At 43.4% G+C, this 18413-nt stretch overlaps 1 protein-coding gene across 4 annotated transcripts in view; it reads left to right on the top strand.

The window, feature by feature from the left end:
• Ph4alphaefb (prolyl 4-hydroxylase subunit alpha-1) overlaps positions 1-18413 on the top strand; it is a 216296-nt gene that overhangs the window by 35693 nt on the left and 162190 nt on the right. For all 4 annotated transcript variants that reach the window (XM_076830978.1, XM_076830979.1, XM_076830980.1 and 1 more), the window contains exon 2: positions 4292-4335. The gene's annotated coding sequence lies outside the window, so the exon portion shown is untranslated. The remainder of the gene's footprint in view (positions 1-4291; positions 4336-18413) is intronic.

Genomic DNA, 18413 nt, shown 5'->3' with positions numbered 1-18413 from the left:
TATCACTCAAGTGTGTACCAAAGGGTAGTACCCGTTAATAAATATTAATATTATACCAATTCCAAAACGAACCTTCTCCTCTTCCCCCCATCAAACGGCACCTATCAAAGCACGAGGCACTCATGTGGGCCTCGAGAGAGCACCAAAAAGAAGGACCTACACCCGAGTCACTGGGCAAACAATCGCAACCGGTCACTGCAAAGCAACCCCTTTCGAAGGGTTTCCAACCCCTCGAACAGCCTGAAAAGAGTCGAAAAACTCGAGGAGCTGCGTGTAATCGAAAGACGCGCGCCAGCAAAGGAAAGCTCACCCCTTTCACCCCTCCCAATGTGCGTGTGCCTCAACAGCGCCCTCTAGCTGATATTCCCTGCACGTTGTTTCGCTAATTGTGACACGGCCGCTCCCTTTGTTCCCGCCACGGTTCCTCAGAAAATGAAAATTTTTCGTAAGCTTTCTTGCCGACCAACCCCGACGTTTTTCCGCCCCCCTCCTCGCCTTCTTGCTTTGTCCCTCGTCTCTGGCCGAGACGCGCGGCATTGGGAGCATTTTCTTCGCGGCGCTCTTCTGTTTGCGAAATTAAAGTGGCTCGTTCCAGGGGATGACGGACGCCGGCGTGTCGGGTTTTGCGACGGTTTTGCGATGCTTTTCCGCGGGGCGCGCTACGGCGAGGCTTCTACGCCTGGCGGCGATTTATGACGCCCACGATCTGGGAAATGTGCGTGCATCGCTTCAGAAGCTTCTTTCCCTAATGAGTGGCGCAGGAGGACTGAGGAGTGGGCGTGGGAAATGCATTTTGGGATTCAACGGGCGGAGAGAAGAATTATTTATTTTGGGCACTTTCGATTTTAATTTTTCTTTCGGTACTTTGTAGGCATTCGACGTTTTGGAACAGCCTATGGTGCGAGTGGCACATAGGTGGCGCCACGTTGGTTTCGGTATTTGTAGAGTAATAATAATAATTGATATTGGTAATCGGTATTGTGAATAATAGTAATTCTTCTTCGGAATCACTCATGTTTAAGTGTTTAATTTTTGCAAAACCTTAAACCACTGAAACTGTACTTTTGTCGCAGCTCCACTATAAACATATCAAAAAGGATATTTTTGACGAGCTTTCATCGCCGTATGATCGACGCTCTTATAGTTTCTTATAGTTAGGCGACCCTAGAGTCACGTATTAAAGGGTCATTCCAGTTAGACGGGTTGAAATTATCGATTTTTTTTAAAAACATTTTTCGAAAGTACATACCCTCAACTGTTCAATTTTTCATGGAAAAGTTCCGATGATTTTAGCTTCTACAGAGGCATTTTGTAGGGAGCACCGTGGCTCGGCCTCTGTAGACGAGAACTTTGAACGCGTTTTTCTCGAAACGTCAATTTTTCACATCGTGAAGATAAAATCTGAAAATCTATCGAACCGATTGCTTTATAAATTTAACTGCTTATTCTGCACACCTGTGGCTCTCGCAGGGACTACAACCAAGTATTTTCATTCAGTCTAACCTACTTTTAAAATTGAAAACAAAAGAAAAAAGTCGAAAAAACATTTTTTTACATATTTACCCGCCATTTTGCTAATTTTTAAGATAAATCACTAATTATAGTCCGAGCGATAGCGACAGTCATACTGATCCAGAATCTGTTTGGATTTTTGGGTTCAGATAAGTCTAACAGCTGAAATCGCCTTCACGAGCGAGGCATGAATTTTTAAACATGTCATCAAGACCGCTTTAAAAAGCTTTTTAAAATCAATAATTTTATAACTTTTATATTTTTTATTTACCGTAGAAATGTAGTTTAATAAACAGAAAAAAGCTTTATTCCATTACTATAATTATTTGCGTCGCAATAAATTCCCAAAAATTGTTGAATATATCAGTGCGATAACTGGAATGACTCCTTAAGCCGTATTCCCACGAGTGCAGCAGGCTCTGCGGGATACACGTTGGCGCTATGAAGAATATTGATTCCTTATGACCGATTAAAGATTAAACTACTTCAAGAATCTCCATTAAAATGTCCTATCTCCCTGTCTCCCGAACCCTTCCAACTCCGCGCGTGGAAACGCGGCTTTAACCTAGCAGAGCAGCTCTCTGAGCGACCACCATGCCCCCATCCCCCAAACTGTTACCCTAGAAATCCCAACAATACTGAATCTAACGAAACCAATTCCAAAGACCAAACACACAAGCAGTATCTCCGCTCCTACCCCTGGGAACAATATCGCCGTGCCGAAACAACAAATTCCCTTCCCAAAATTACATCCCCAATCTGCATGCAGCTTCCTGCACTTAAAGCCGCCCCCACGTGGGACTCGGAGTCGAAAACTCGAAACGACAGCGGAGCCGTTTTTCTTCCCGTCCCAGGGTTGTTCGAAATTTAATAAAATTAGTCAGCTGCCGGGCGAACGCTGCCCCCCCCGAAGATCACGGTTGGGTAACGACCCCACGGCTCGGCTGCTCAACGTCCGACCGACGCGGAAACGAGGAAACGCGAGGTGCAGTCCGCCCCTGCGCGGGGCTAACGAGAGAATTTCGGGAGGAAGAAGGATACATCCCGTGGCGGTGAATTCGTAATTGCGTTTACATTGGATTTACCGGTGAACGGAGTAATTAAGTCCCGTTTCTTGCGAACGCGAGAGCGACTGCGAGGGCCGCTCGTATTCGGTGGACGAACGCGCCAGCCGTTTCAATATTAACCCTTAACTGGTGCGGTGGGGTCTCGCGCGCCCTGGCGCTGCTTCTGATGCTTGCTTAATATCTCAACGTTTTCTCGCGCGAGGATATCAAACTAATTGTTGCTTTATACTTGTTTGCAAGTGAAGACCACGGGTGGGGGGGGGGATAGATATGATAAATCCATTGTTGTTACTTTTTCTTTTGTTTTGATGCCATTTTGTGGCTAAGGGGAGTAGTTTAACCCTCGGTTGTCACACTGGGTCAAAACGTCCCACAGTTTAACGTTGAGGTTAAATATCATTGAGGTGTCATTGAAAATGGTACTATCGCTTGAACTTGATGATACTTTAAATATTAATTTTCAACGATCAACGTATATTCTACAATTTTCGCACTTTGTCTCAGAGTTTCTGCGACTTAATTTAACGGATGGTTTTTGAAAAGCAGCTGATTGAAAATTGGCTTGGATCAAATCGACCCAGTGTGACAACTATGTTAAAAAAAAATAGGGGTGACAATCGAGGATTACCGTCAAGGACCCAGTTGCTGATCAGAACCCAATTCCTGATCAGTTTAGGAAAATGAACCAAATAATAAGCTTATTATGATACAAATTTATTCTAACAAATTACTAAATAATTATGAGGTGTTTTGAAATTTATACGCAAAATTTGATAGCTCATAGTAAAACGTGTGAAAGTGATCAGAAACTGCTCCCTTTGCATTTGTCACTTTCAAAGTTAAATTGTAAACTAATTATTAATATGTGTGCACTTTTTTAAATACCAAATTAAAGATAAAACATAGATTTACTGAAGTAGCAAAAAATCTTCTAAATTTAATTAAGTTTTCCCTTTACACGTTTAAAAATCCGCGGTAGTTACTCTTAAGTGATCAGGAACTGTGTCCTTGACGGTACCATAACACGGTTCAAAACGGCAATTGATGTTCAATTGAAACAGGGTAATAATTCGATAAGTAATACATCGAAATTGTAAGACCACGCGTGTGTTAATTATTACACTTTTACGATAATTACTCACACTTTGAGTGGGACGAGGTTTTGAAAAATTCTCCTTAACCCTTTCACGGTGTAATAAAATAATAAGAGACGAACAAGAAATGTGAAAGCACCCCACGAGCGTGCAGAGAGTGCAGATCCCTCGGCGTGAAAACACGCCTAGGCCAGTGGAAGCCTCGTTCAGCTGGGGAGAATCCACCACCTCTGGGACCGTCGGTGGCATCGACATTTCTTCCTTCTTTTCCCTGCTTTTTATTCTTTTAATATCGAGAGTAGAATCTCAATAAAAATTCCTGCCGCGGATGGAAAGGCCGTTAATTCGATTCTGGGGAACCGATACGTCGCGATGAAAGCGAATTACCATTATCCTGTGACGATTGTCGATGTAATGGGAGCTCTTTGCCTTTTATGGATTCGAATCAGTTATTGGTACGACGGTGGGTAGCATTGATGGCAGGAAAGCTGGTTTATTTTAATTACCTCTGGATATCTTTGTTTCGTGGTCTGAGATAGCGGAGATGGGTTGGAGTAATTTGTTTAAGAATTTTTTCTTACTCAGAGATACTTATATTTTGGTAATTTTCTGTTGCAGAGTGCTGAAGTGTCTGTAGGCGACTGCGAAAACTTCGTGGAAAGGTATGTGGCACCAAGTTTCACTTTTTCGAGGGAATCTGACTGTAGCATGATCGAAATGTTGGCAATTTTATTTCTGTTACGAACATACAGTAACTGCTTGGGGTAACTGTAGATTTTTAACTGAAAAGATTTCAGGCATCGATGGTATTCAAGTTCTTCATTAGGAAGCAGGCTTACAAGGGAAGATCCCCAACCCGGAAATTAAAAAAAAAAATTATAAAACTTTGAGGATATGTACAGGATATATAGGTATATATTGTTCTATATAAATTCACTCTAAGGGGGTGAGATTAATCCGTGCATATACGGCTGTTTTCCGATTTTGTGTTACAACTCGCGAACTGTACTGCCCTCTTCAGTTAAATTGTCCTATCTAGCTTTGTGAAGCAACCGAGAAAATTGAAGTTTTATCATTTACTTTGTACCGTCCTTATTTCCCTTCATCCAAATTAAAACATGCTGTCGTTATTTCGTAAGAGCGTAATATAATTTTTTGTAATAGGTGTACCGGTAGGTAATGTATTATTAACGTACCAATTAATTAATCGTTTTAGATAGGATATTTTAACCATTTGGAAAGAAGTTAGGTTAAATACATTAGACTGTTTATAAATCTTTACGAAGCACGTAGAGTTTTCTAACTTTTCTTAAACGGTAAAAGACGTGTGGAACTTCAAATATTTCAACATATCTCAAAAAATGAAAAAATGCTAGATAGGACAGTTTAACTAAGGAGGGCAGTGTAGGATCAATTTTTTACCAACTGGTAGTCCTAAGTAAAAGATGTACCTTTTTTTCTGAACTCTTGTCTTCTATCCCTTACAGTTCGCAAGTTATAACACAAAATCGTAAAATAGAGGATTTTTTAGAGGTCACTAATTTCAACCCTTATAGTTAATTTGGGCAGCAAAAAAGAATTGCGTAATATACACCTATATATCCTCTACATATCCCCAAAGTTTCATAGTTTTTTTAATATCCGGCTTGTGGGATCTTCCCTTGTTAGCAATAAAATACTCCCCTGAGCTTCACGTTCATATTAAATATTCATACTCCATCCTCCGTATTACAAGAAACCTGGAACAGATCCACCACTGTAGTTTAACCGAAAGGAACAAGAACCTCCTGCCTTTCAAGTGTCTCCCTTAAAGATCCTTCCACCTCATGTACCTAACGCGTCTCTCGGTATTCGAATTAAGAAAAGCCGAAGACAGTCGATGGAAAAAGCTGGAACTCGTGGACGTCCTGAATAGGGGACTGTAAGAAAAGCTTGGCTTTGAAAGTCTGGATGCTTCTACCCTTCGCCGCGTTCCTCTTAAGAAGCTCTCGTGCCTCGAGGCACTGCGATCTGTCGAATTGAATGAAATTTCCGAAGCCGAACGGCGCAGCGGATGATGGAGCGAGAATTTGCTCGTTGTTAGATCGCTGCGCGGATCGTAAAATATCGGGGAGGTACGTAGGGCCCGGGATAACTCTGTGGCGGGAAACAAAAGGGCGAGCGCCGGGCGGGGGTGGATGGTATTGGCCGCGGCAAAAGGTGAAATCGATCGAGTTCCGGCGCTGTTCCGTTATTTCCGTTCGCGTGGGCTCTCGAGGTGGAGATGCAGTTTATGGGATCGCGCTCGAATGGTGGGAAACCAAGACGAGCGCCGCGATTGGCTGCTGGGGGGGTTGTTTAATTCATCCGCAATCAGGCTTTCAACGCGGGACGGTGTGTGTGTGGCGCGGGGTATTCGTTTCCCCAAGAATCTCCATTTCAGAGTAATTGCAGGGATTAATAACGCAGGACCGCGATGGAAAAACATGTTTCTATATTTCAGCTGTTTTTGATATATTTTTGCCTGCTGAATTGGGAAGATACAGAATGCAGATAACATTTCATATCGCATGCCCAGCGATTGGTGCAGGTAGATAGTAGAACTTATTAGAATTTTTTTAGGAGACTATAAATAGCGGGTTGCCGAGCTATATATGTTGGTTGTGAGGTCAGTAATTTGTTCAGTACTAATTTCATTCAATTGCATATTGCAAAAAATTTATGCGAGGGAGCAAATATGAGGCTATATTTGCATTTAGAATAAGTAGAAATTTCTGTGAAATTAGCATACATTTTTAAAAAAAAGTTTCCAATTGGGAATTAGAATGGTACATTTCTCGATTTTCTTAATGAATTGTTCACCCTAACAGAAGTTGAGTTTAAAATTTAAGATTCACTTATTCTTCGCAGAAATATTTTTACCCTATCACCCTCAATCCCCAAGATGCAGAGTACTTTCTCAAAACAATAAACTAGGTATAGCGTGTCGATCATCCACTATAAACTTCAAGCTATCCCTTCCTGTTTAAACTTCCCTCATAATTCGTAAAACACAGTGACCTTACCCAAATTCATCCGCGTACGTCGACCTCTGACCCATTATCATTCCCTGAAAAGCCTCTGAAACATCCAGAATCGAAATCCCAGCGGCGATGTGTCGCCAGAGCTATGGAAATTGTCTGCAGTGGTGGTTCCCCTCTCGCAGTCTGCCTGACGACGATTACCGCGGTTAATTCCAGGGAATTTGCCCTGATTTGGTGGAAATCCTCTCGTTAGCGAACGGTGGTTGGTATCGTTGGTTCGTTTCACAGGTGGGCCGAGTTGGATGATGCTAGGATACTTTCGAGTAAGTGTGATTATATCCTTCTTTAACAAACTTCCCACTTGTTCTGAAGGTACCAGCGTTTTGACAGAATTATTATTGGAAGAGCTGGTGGGCAGAAGTACTATGTAGTACCAGAAGGATCAGTACCAGAAGTATCAGTACCAGAAATATTAGTAGCAGAAGCATCAACATCAGAAGTACCAATACAAAAATTGCCAGTATCAAAAGTACCAATTCCGACAGTGCCAGTACTAAAGGTATCAGTAACAGAAGTGCCAGTAGATCCCAGAAGTTGCAATGGGGAAAAGACATTCAATCATTCTGGGTGATTAAGGGGGGGGAGCCTGGTGTAGCGGATCGAAGAAATCGATTTTTTTTTGCATAAATCAATAGTTAAACATCACGACAATATGTTCCCAAAGCCGCAAAACGAAATTCGAAAAATTAAAGCGGATATAGCCGGTTTTGCTACGGAGCGCCAGGCTACCACAAAACTTTAAATGCGTTTTTCTCGAAACGACAGTTTTATACTTTGCGGGCAATGTAACTAAAAAAATATTCAACCAATCGACTTGGCCTTGTGCACGGATATTTGTGAACATTTTCTTCATAGTACTAAGTTATTAGTATAATGATATTGTTTAAATAAATAACTTTTTTTTAGACATTTAAGGCAAAATTTCGTTGGAAACAGTGAACTTTTTATTCAAGGGGCCGCCATTTGTTCATTTTGCATCTTTTAAGTTTCAAATTTCTTCATTCTGTGCGTACACTCATAAACTAAAAGAAAATTGTTCGATTGTTGGTTTCAGATGAAACCAAAAGACGCTACGTTGCCCGCAGTGCAATAATTGCGTTGCCAACGGACTGGGCATAACTTTGTTATTTGCCGCTCTTTTTTAATAATTTTTTTTTGTTATATACCTTAACCTGTTAATACAATATCCTGAAAGTTTCAGAAAGATCTATCAAATACTTTCTTTAAAAAAAATTCCCGAAAAATGCCTCGATTTTCATTTAGTTACACCAGGCTCCCCCCTTAAAGAACGTGTTCGTTGAGTGTGCTGAGGTTCATTGAGCTGAGTATCTGATTATACAGGGGAACGATGTCTAGTTTAAGACTCGCGTGAAAGATACAGGGACCATTTGAACCCACGCCAAGTATTACCTACCCGAGTCAGTCGTTACTGGAATTACTTTTTGAAGAAGTCAGCAATTCTAACTTTTTAAGCAGCATATTTCGAGGTGCTTATGAATGAAACGATGAGTCAAACCAGACCCTGCATCGGACATGCGGTCAAGCTATCCACTGAGCAAGGGTTAACGAAGTCGCGCGCAGAACGTCGGTCCAATTGCTCGCCGAGCTGTGCCCTACTTTTCTCTGGTGATCGTTGATTGCGTTACTACGAACTGATTTCTCGTGTCTCCACTTCTTTTGTCTGCTTTGGGGCTCATCGAGTAGATTGGTGATCATTAGGATGGATAGGTATCGATGCTTATCGAAACGACCCGTGGAAGCTTTCAGGTACCCTTGAGCAACTTCCATTAGCTTCAATTTCATCGATATTTATTAGATAATCTATCGAGCATTATCCATATTCTCGCGATTATTTTCCTCATATCTCCTTTCGTCACGTGCTTCAAAGGGCACAACTGTGTACATTATATTCTGTCGTTTCCTAGCGATAGCTATGCTTAGAAGCTTCCCAGTGAAAGCAAACTGGGGTTTAGCAGTCGTTAACAGAGTCGTAAGGTAAAACATTGGGTGTGGTCGGGAAAAACGCGAGGGGGTAGCTCGGAGGGGAGTTGTTAAGCGATGCAGGGCGAGTGGTAGCAGTTCGCGCAGTTACGAAATTTACAGCGAGCCCCGGTGTTCCCCTGGCTAATCGGGCGCGTTACGATCTACAAAATCACGTGTATTTATAGTCCGGCCGATTCTGATGCAAATGAAGAAACCGTGGCCGCCGCTCGTCCAGTGATAAAGTCGTTTGTCCCGTTTACCGGCTGTTCAGCTATAAATTATCTAACACGCTCTTCCTGAAGCGATAAGCCCACGCGCGGGGGAGAGGGGTAGAGCGAGAGAAGAGAAAGAGAGACAAATGAGAGCGTTCTATTAAGATCTTCCCGAGAAGAATAATCTTAACAGATTTGCTGTTAAAAAATGCCTAGAAAAATGGAGCGAGTACAGGGAGTGGCGCGAAGAAGATCCTGGGGTGACTGATTCTGGAGAGCTTCCAGCATGAATTCCAGATAGATTCCAAGGTGACTTTGGGAAGAATTATAGTGTGAAATCTGGGGAAATTTGTGGGGTGCTTTTGTAGTGAATTTCAGTGAGATTCTTGGGTGGTGCTAAATTTAATTGTAAACAGATTCTAAGAAGACTCGAAAGGACCTACATTCAAGGGGATTATTAGCAGCATTTCTAGTAAAAAAATTTAAAGGGATTCCAAAATGAATTTTATTCCAGAGAATTCGTTAACCTAATTCTAGACATGTCTCAAGCTCAACTCCAGCAAAATTCCCCAGTAATCCCTAGAAGAGTTCTAAACCCTCTCTGTAACGATTCCACAGCGATTTATTCGTTATTTATCCGGGTGATATTTTGGCATGGGAGAGTAATCGCGTAAATCGCGATAATATTTTTAACGATGCAATTTTGCGTTTCGAGTCGGAGCCTCTGGATCTCATCGGGCGGTCATGGCGCGTTTATCGTGTCCCCGCGTGCCGCGCAATATTCGCGAAATTGCCAGTGTCGTAACCGGGGCTGGGTCAGATAACCGGCCAGATAATTTTTAATTTTTCATCCACCGATGCGATCTCCGTTCTCGAATTAACGGGTGTGCGCAAAAAATGACAAATCGCGGGCTCGCAGAAACAGCCCCGGCGTTCGCTGAACGTTTTCGCGCGTTTATCTCCAATATTTGCGCTCCCATTTGTGGTGCTTCGCGATGAAAACCACCCCACCGCTCCTCGTCCTCTGGCAGCCCACCCTCCAGCCACCTCTCTCTCGTTTACCTCACACTCACCCTCGATAATTTAAACTCAATTCTCCCGTCTCTTCCTCGCTCTCTTTTACCCTTGTTTGCTTATGGAAATTCGCTCGCGCACGCAGCTTTTTGTATTTGTTGGTCGCGCACCCTCATTTACTCACTCGCAGCTACCGCCCCCCTTTCTCTAACTTACTCGCGCGCGTGTACTCGCGCGGCCGTTCCTTTTTTCGTCACACTTCTTCATTCACCTTTTCACCTTGTTCCGTTCAATCACACGTGCTCGTCGTAAGCAGCAGGGCTGTTACATCCTCCACTTAGTAACTCAATTACTTAAACATTCTACTCACTGATTTACCTAGTGATTTACCTCACGTTCTTATATTCGTCCTTCGTTTATTCTCCGAAATAGGGTAGGTGGGGGTATTACCGCGGACTTTTAAGGTAGGTTAACTTTAAAACCCTCGACACGGCGTTCGAATGCATGAAAGTTCCTCCTTCTTTTTTTAAAAGAAAGGTGGAACCTTAATAATTCCATTAAAAAATATGAGGGCGGGGTGATAAGCACAGTTAATTAAAAACACAGAGATTTGTCGATCAGTGTCATTGCAGGAGTTACTGCGGACATGCATGCATTACTGCGTATTAATTACTAACAAAATACCAGTTACTGCGCGTGTATTACTGCGGTCCGACGTCAGGCGAAACATCACCTTAGTACAAACATCGCGTCAGTGAATACGGTCGGAAGAAAGGTTAGATTGCGCTGTCGTCGGTCCGCAGTAATACACGCACATGCTGTAAAGTACTTCCCCTAATACTGCGTTGAGAAATAAAAATTAAAACTAAAATGCAGGTGACTGATTTGCTGTTTTTCTGAAAAAATAACTCTTACTCTACCGAGTAAAAAAGCTGCATTACACGTATGACTGTTAATAACAAAAATATAAATGTGTTTCAAGTAGGTGTTCACGACCACCGTATCGGGAATCGACCGAAGTTTCGCCTTGACGAATTTCAAACTACGATAAACGAATTAATAATAACTCTGCTGTACATATTTATTAATAATTATCTGTAATAGAGTTTAAAATAATTTTATCAAAAATTTTCAAGAGATTATGTACCTCCCAACATTAAATATGGTCTGTTTTAGAATATCCGCAGTAATCGGGGCATCCGCAGTAACACCCCCACCTACCCTACTCATTAATAAATCATTTTTTCTTTACTCAACCGAGTTACTGAGTAACTCACAATTTTGCACTCATGGCCCAGTCACCCTCTACTCACGCTCCTTCATTACTGATCTCCAATCGTCATACTAACTCGCGCAATCGCTCACTGACTCACGCACTCACCTTCTGTTAAGTCACTTGTTTTCCACTCAACATTAGGTCACACAGTGTTGCATTCACATTCGATTCCCTGTCTCGTCCCCCAACATTTCCACTCACCCTTTCCACACACTGACTTACACACCCCAGCGTCATCCACCCTCGCATAGACTCGCGTATATTCTTCGTTTTTGTCCCCTGTTCGCTCCTCTGCACTCCACCCGCGCTCTCGCCGGGAATTACGTCGACGGTAATATAAAATGCGCGGTTTATCCTTCTGGAAGTTCGAGCTTCCCTTTGTATTTTCCTATGATACAATTCTCTCTTTCTCTCGCGTCTTTTCCCCCCCGTTTTCGGTCGGTTGCGTGGCAATCCAATTACCAGATGGAACGCACGGTAGGGAGCGGAAACGGCGCAGGAGATGATAATGTTGTCAACTCGAGGGGGACCGGGGAGAATCACGATCCACCATTATGCATGGTTTTTGTTCCGATTATGATCGTCGGTATTAGATTATCGCCGCCCGTGCAGTTTCGTTTTTACAACCGCGCCAGGACCCTCGTTATTCCTCCCCCTCCCCCTTCGCGTAAATAACAAATCTCGCGAGTGTTGTAAAACAAAATAATGCAATTTCGGGGCTATTTTACAGTTCGGATGCATCACGGGAATAGGAAGCTCCGGAGGTCCAGGAACTAAGTCGAGACAGGAATTTCTGATCTTCTTTTTTTGTTGTAATAATTATCACGATGGTAGTTACGTCAGGCAAATAGTGGAATTCAGAAGACGATACTGTAAATCTCTTTTCCGTTCGTTGATCACCGTCCGCCGGATTGTCCGAGATGTCACGGCAGCAGACGTCCAGATATGGATTTCAGAACACAGAGAGGAATCCTCTTTCGAGTGAGATATCCTCCTCGACGGGAACAGTTCGTGACAGACTATGAGGCGCGGGCTGACTGCTCGTGCACTTCTGACGGTACACCCTGGAAGTGGAGTGCTTTTTAAGAGTTCATGCCTTCGTCATGGATAGTCGATTTGTCAGGATCCCGCGTGCACATGTGCACCCCCCTTTCAAGGGTTGAGACTGAGCAGAAGCGGCCGGGGAGCAAATACCTTTCCGACAAGAAATTGATTGAAAAGCCGCGTAACATAAAAGTTGGTCGGACGACGAGTCGCGGGGCAAAAGGCTGCTTGTAGGAGATTTTGTAGAAATGGGGTTTGAGGGATGATTTCAAGGAGGACGCGCAGGTGACACGCGCGCCAACGTTGTTAGGGTAGACTGTACCGGAGGTGGCTGTTAAAAAAATAGCAGAATATCCGCTTGGAATGCATTCATGTGGTCGAGGCTCTTGAGACTTCGACAATATTTTCCTTGTTATTTCACGGTTACAGGACTTCCCCCATTAAAATTCAATTTTCACCGTTCGCCCTGGGCCGAGGAATATTTTTTCCTCATCGACCGCCCGCCGCTGGCCGAAGAGCAACGGCCGCGTCAGGAGTTCCCGCGCTAGATACTTGTTTCGCGTCATTCATCTCGCGTGCGCCTCGGAATAGCGATGACTAATAGGTCCGCGGGTGAAGCGCGGCTGTCGGAAAGTTCCCGCTGTTTGCGGAGCTTAGTTTCTTTCCTAATTATTCTGCAATTACCGAAGGCGGGCGCGGTAAGCCTGTGACTGTGGAAACTGGTGGAAAAATGAGTAGCAGGAGGCGGGAGCGAGGTCAGTGTATGATAATATCCTTGTGGTTGGAAGAGCTGCGGAAAAGTGGGCGCGCGTGGTTTCACAGTGTATGATAATAATCTGTGGTAATATCTGACAGTTTGTGATAGTTTATGATACTTTTACAGAGCATGATAATTTCTGCTAAATCCACGACGGTGTCTAATACTGGCTTATGATAGAACGGAATGATGTGTCACTCGTGAAGGTTTGCGGTAATTTATGATAGACTATGATAGCGTATGATAGAAAATGGTAGTTTATGATAGATTATGATAGCGTGTGCGAGATTGTGGCAATTCACAAAAGGTTATGATATTTTATGATAGACTATGATAACGTATGATGGACTATGATAGTGTATGATAGATCATCGTGATGTGACACCTTTCACGATAACCATGATAATTTTGATAGCGTATGATACTTCATAGTACGCTTCAATAATTTATGACATATCGCAATGCGTTATGATACTCTATGATTGAGGAGCATCGGTAGTCAGCACCATTCTATGCTAAGTAGTCTATCATACTCCTGGAGAACCAGCATGACCTCGCACAATACCTTCCAATACCGCCATGCAATTATATTATTATGATATCATACTTCACGATACTACAGCATCTCCCTCCACACCACCGTCAAACATCAAGCACGCCGAGCCCCCCCGCTGACGACCTGACCAAACAATCGATCAGAACCGCGGCGCGGCATTCTTTGCGAAATGCTTGAAACGTTAAGGCTGCCGTCTCATTTTTGTTATGACCGTAACAAATCGATCGAAACGTCCCTTGTAAACAGACGGACCCTAATGAAACTACTGCGGTCGATAAATGGAACTTGTACATAGGTGACATCTCCAGGTACTCTGTGTAGACGAACTTTTGACGCAAAGCTGCCACATCTTCTGTTCTCTCTGCCTCTCTGCCGCGCTGTTGCCACATACTTCTCTCTTTCTATCGAGAAGTCTTGAAGGAATACGGCACGAGAGCAGCGTGTAGCGTCAGAGCCTCGCTGAACGTAGCATTAGCAATAATGAAAGATAGAGAGGTCCGCAGGTGTAGGAAGGAGAGATGGGAAGATACCAAACCTCACATAATTTGAACTATGTGTAATTATTAACGATTTTACACATCAAATTTATTTGCTGAATTGAAAGCCCGTTTCGTTCGAAGTAGTCCGATTTAAATTATTTCTCGTCAATTTAATCGGCAGAAGCGCTTTCATATTGATACGATGAAAAACAGAAATTCTGTTTCTGCATAATCGGCGATATGTACATCGTCGAGCAACTCCAAGCGGCAGGTTAGACGGGTAAGCGATACAATGTCGCTCGGCTCGGGCCTCGGGGGACCTCAAGAATGAAGGCCTTCGATTAAAATATTATTTTTTTGAAAAACGACCCCGCGATGCACGGCCAAATCCACGGGGAGCGGTGCACGGCGACGACATGCACTGCTGACGACAAAATAGTAATAGGCGAAATGCGGCAACAGCGCGATACGACTACCCATACGTATCGGCAACTATGTCTTTCCTACATTTACCGGCTAGCTTGGATTTGAACCAATGCTGCTGCTACGTCGCTCGAATAGGGTAGACCGGGGGCGGTAGTAACACTTTGACTTTGGAATACGCTTACGCAAAAACTAGTACAGTTACAACAACAGTTTTTTTTTACGAAAATGTTACTTACTTATCTGACATTATTTGAGCGACAATAGTTTCGCTGTATTTCAAGTAATATTCCGGTTATTAATAAAAAATGAGAAGCGGAGAAATTGTTACAATCGTCCCTGACAACGGGTCAGTTGTAACACTGCATGGAGTCGATAGTAGCACAAATTTAACTTTGCAAAATTAAAATACTTATTGATTTTAATTATAATAATAAATGAAGAAAGTAAAACTTATAAGCAACTAGCTGACCCGTTACCCGGTTTCACCCGGCAATTATTTATGATGTTTGAAAAATAAAAAAGCCTAAGCAAAAAAAAATTAAGTAGCCTATAATCTAATCTAGGGCGCATGTAATGTATACTCCAAATTTCAATGAAATCCGTTCAGCCATGTAAGCGTGAAAAAAGGACAAACAAACAGACAACGTTTCACTTTTATATATTAGTAAGGATTATGCGGTGTCGGCATTGTGGCAGAAATAGAAAACGTTTTGCCTGATGCATTCTTAATGTGGTCAATCCTTACATTCAGTACATTGCACCCATTTTATATTTGGTTTGCTTGTGCTGTGTTATAGAATTCCCTGCAAACAAGACAATATTATTAATCTTCTTTGTCACTATTCGCTTCTGTCCCGGTACAATCGTCCCGACCAGGTTTTCGAACTTAAATTATAAATTTTTATTAACGAGACACTTAAAAGTGATAAGTAACGATCGGTATTACTTTAAAAATGACCAGATTCAATATTAAAAAATTGAGAAAACACGTACTTGCAAAGGGAGTATTTATATTACAATTTTAAATCAGTAAGGAAAAGTTACTTTAGGGTATCGAAAAGCTATTTTCTTCACTATGCATATCTATTGTGTATCTATACTGCTAGGATATGGATGTTTGTATTGGAAATGTCATTCTTCATAATATATCCAAAATTTGTGTTAATATCTATCATATATTTCGAGATATTTAACGCGTTACAATCGCCCCCCTGTTACTATCGCCCCCGGTCTACCCTATACCATCAATGCCTCGGACGGAGAAGCCTCGAAGGCTGATTCTGTCACTTTTCGAGCTGTCCTCAGTACACGCTTCATAATGTAAGGAAGTCGTAACGCTCAATACGAGAATATTGAAAATCACACGGGGCATCGCTCGCCGTCGTCGAAGGCGCGAGGCCCCGTAGGACACGTAAGATGTATATACAATGTAACTTGGATTCTCGATGAATGCCGATGACGTCAGGGGCATCGGCGAGGGTTCGAGGCGCGTAAAAGGAACGAGAGGCATTCGTTTGTACGACTCAGGGTAGTTAGCATCGACGATCCAGAGTATTCTTTACAATAAGTTCATTATTATTTCAACGTAGGGTGCTTGTTACCGTTCAAACGCTCCAGACCCCCCGGCACGGATGCCTACCGGAGGCAACTGTACCTGCAAAAACTTCCTTCCTGCCGATCCCACGACGAAAGTTGGTTGAAACGGTTTGTTTACTACATCGGAGTATACGTACACGCTTTTCCTAGCTTGGGTGAGCGTACGCAAACATTTAAGGCCCAGTGAGACGGCAGCTTTAATTGAATCAGCCCCCATAGAAGCAACGACACAACTCCAACGGAATCTGACCTCGCGTTTTTTGTTTCCGCCGCGTCACCCGTTTTTTTCCATTCGCCGTTCGTCGAGCGTGCCTCCAGGCCCACCCCGTCCTCCTTCCCGCCCTCGTTTCCCGGCGTCCGTCCCTTTGATCCGACCAGTCATAATTCAACCGCCGCAATTTCCGCGCGCCCGCTCGAACGAGCACACTCGACCCAAGTTTTTCGACGCGACTACTGTTACCATCGCGCGCGCCGCTCCCCGCCCTGTTCCCGGCTCTTTTTCACATTCAAACGGTCACCGACGGAAAAATCAAGGGGCAGTGGGAAAACCGAGAGGAACGCGCACGAAAACAGTTAAAAGCTCCCGTGGCTCGGTCTGGCGGGCACCCTTCCTCGACTTGGGTCCGCGGGTCGTGTCGAAAACGTTACACGGGCTCTGATAAGGGTCGTTGAATCTATTCCATCTTGGCAGTTTAACTGTTTTGATACCGTTAATTTGCATGGCGAACTGAGGTACATTCGTGTGCGAAGGGTTGCCTTTCGCAGGCTGCTCTTGGCAGGATCAAGCGGCGGTGCTAATTTTTATTGGCGTAGCGGATAGTGCGTAGTAGTGATACTTGTTCGCACGGCACACGCGTGAAAATTATAGAATTTTGCTTTCGAGGTTGTAAGGCTCGATTCACCGGTTGGTACGCGTATAAGCCGGACGATCTATCACCCGCCAAATTAATATTGGGTGACTGTTTAAATTATTACGTGTCGATTCTGATCTGAACGATGATCTGAGAAGTTTAGCTCTGCTTGTGCTGATGGTCCGAATGCTGACCTCATCAAACACACCGAACCGTACTATTCGCGAGCTCATTGACTTCTGGTCTTGTCCACCTTTTCGATGTCAAAGGTGGACAAGAGATCTGATTTTTGGGAGGCGCCAAAATGCCTGATTGGCTTAGCTTTGCTTGAAGAGGAGGAACCTTCCCTCCACGATTTCGGTGATGGAGGAGGAATCCTCTCCTTCTTCGTGACGTAGCGGAGGGAAAACCGGACATCTGGCTAACAAACCTCGCTAGGTTGATCGGCCGGAGCGTCTCGCCGGGGTCGCGGTTTATGATCGTATTGTCCCGCGAGTCAGCGGTGGTCGACGGTATGTACCGTTTTGAAGTTACCGTACACCACCCGCTGACAGAGCAATCAACGGATTTTCCCAGAGCGAGGACGGTCGAAGTGTCCAAAAAAATAGCACGATGCCGAATTGCCACCTATTAGACATCTGGCAGGCAAATGCTCCCCAAGACTTCGACGGTAAGCAATTGCCTAGTAATAAAGTGTCGCTGAATTTCTGCCTCGCTCTGAGCCCCCCTTTGTTCCCGTAAGACGGAACAATACTTCTGCATCATTCACTAGAGGGCGTTTCAATTGATCTTGCTTTCTCGCGAGTGGTCAGTCAGTCATCGATTCTTATATATACCTGTTTCCGCGTAACCCTCGCATACAGTGGCTCGCATTAATATTCGGACACTTTTTAAAATCGCATAACTTTTTTAGAATTGGTCCAAACAACTTGAGTTTTTTTCAGAAGCTGGAAGGATTAGTTTGCTAACTGACGCGTTTCGTCGTTTTGAAAAAAAAATGAATCGAGAGAATTCCCGAAATCAGCGATTCTCGACCTTATTCTGCGATCTTTAAACGGTTGTAGCTCGGAGCAACGTTAACCGATTTTGATGAAATTTTAGGCACGTGTACAACTTACTGCAATCTACAAACGGGTTTTTTGAATTTTCATTACAAGCTCACAAAAAAAAGGTTAAAAATCGACCTTTACTATTCTTTTCGCTATTCCAACCAAATACATTTTTTTTCAAAACGACGAAACGCGTCAGTTAGCAAACTAATCCTTCTAGCTTCTCAAAAAACTCAAGTTGTTTGGATCGATTTTAAAAAAGTTATGCGATTTTAAAAAGTGTCCGAATATTAATGCGAGTCACTGTAGATAGTACCCACGCGTCTAAGGTCACTGATGAGCCCACTGACACTTCCTTCGTTTTCTACTTTTCCGTTCTTCAGTCTTCGACTCACGACACCTAATCCCCTTCCTCCTTAAAAGGAGAAGCTCGTA

Source organism: Andrena cerasifolii, chromosome 2 (assembly GCF_050908995.1).
Source record: "Andrena cerasifolii isolate SP2316 chromosome 2, iyAndCera1_principal, whole genome shotgun sequence".
Classification (NCBI taxonomy): Eukaryota; Metazoa; Arthropoda; class Insecta; order Hymenoptera; family Andrenidae; genus Andrena; species Andrena cerasifolii.
The sequence above is the reverse complement of the archived record's forward strand: the minus strand, read 5'-3'. Positions and strand labels throughout refer to the sequence as shown.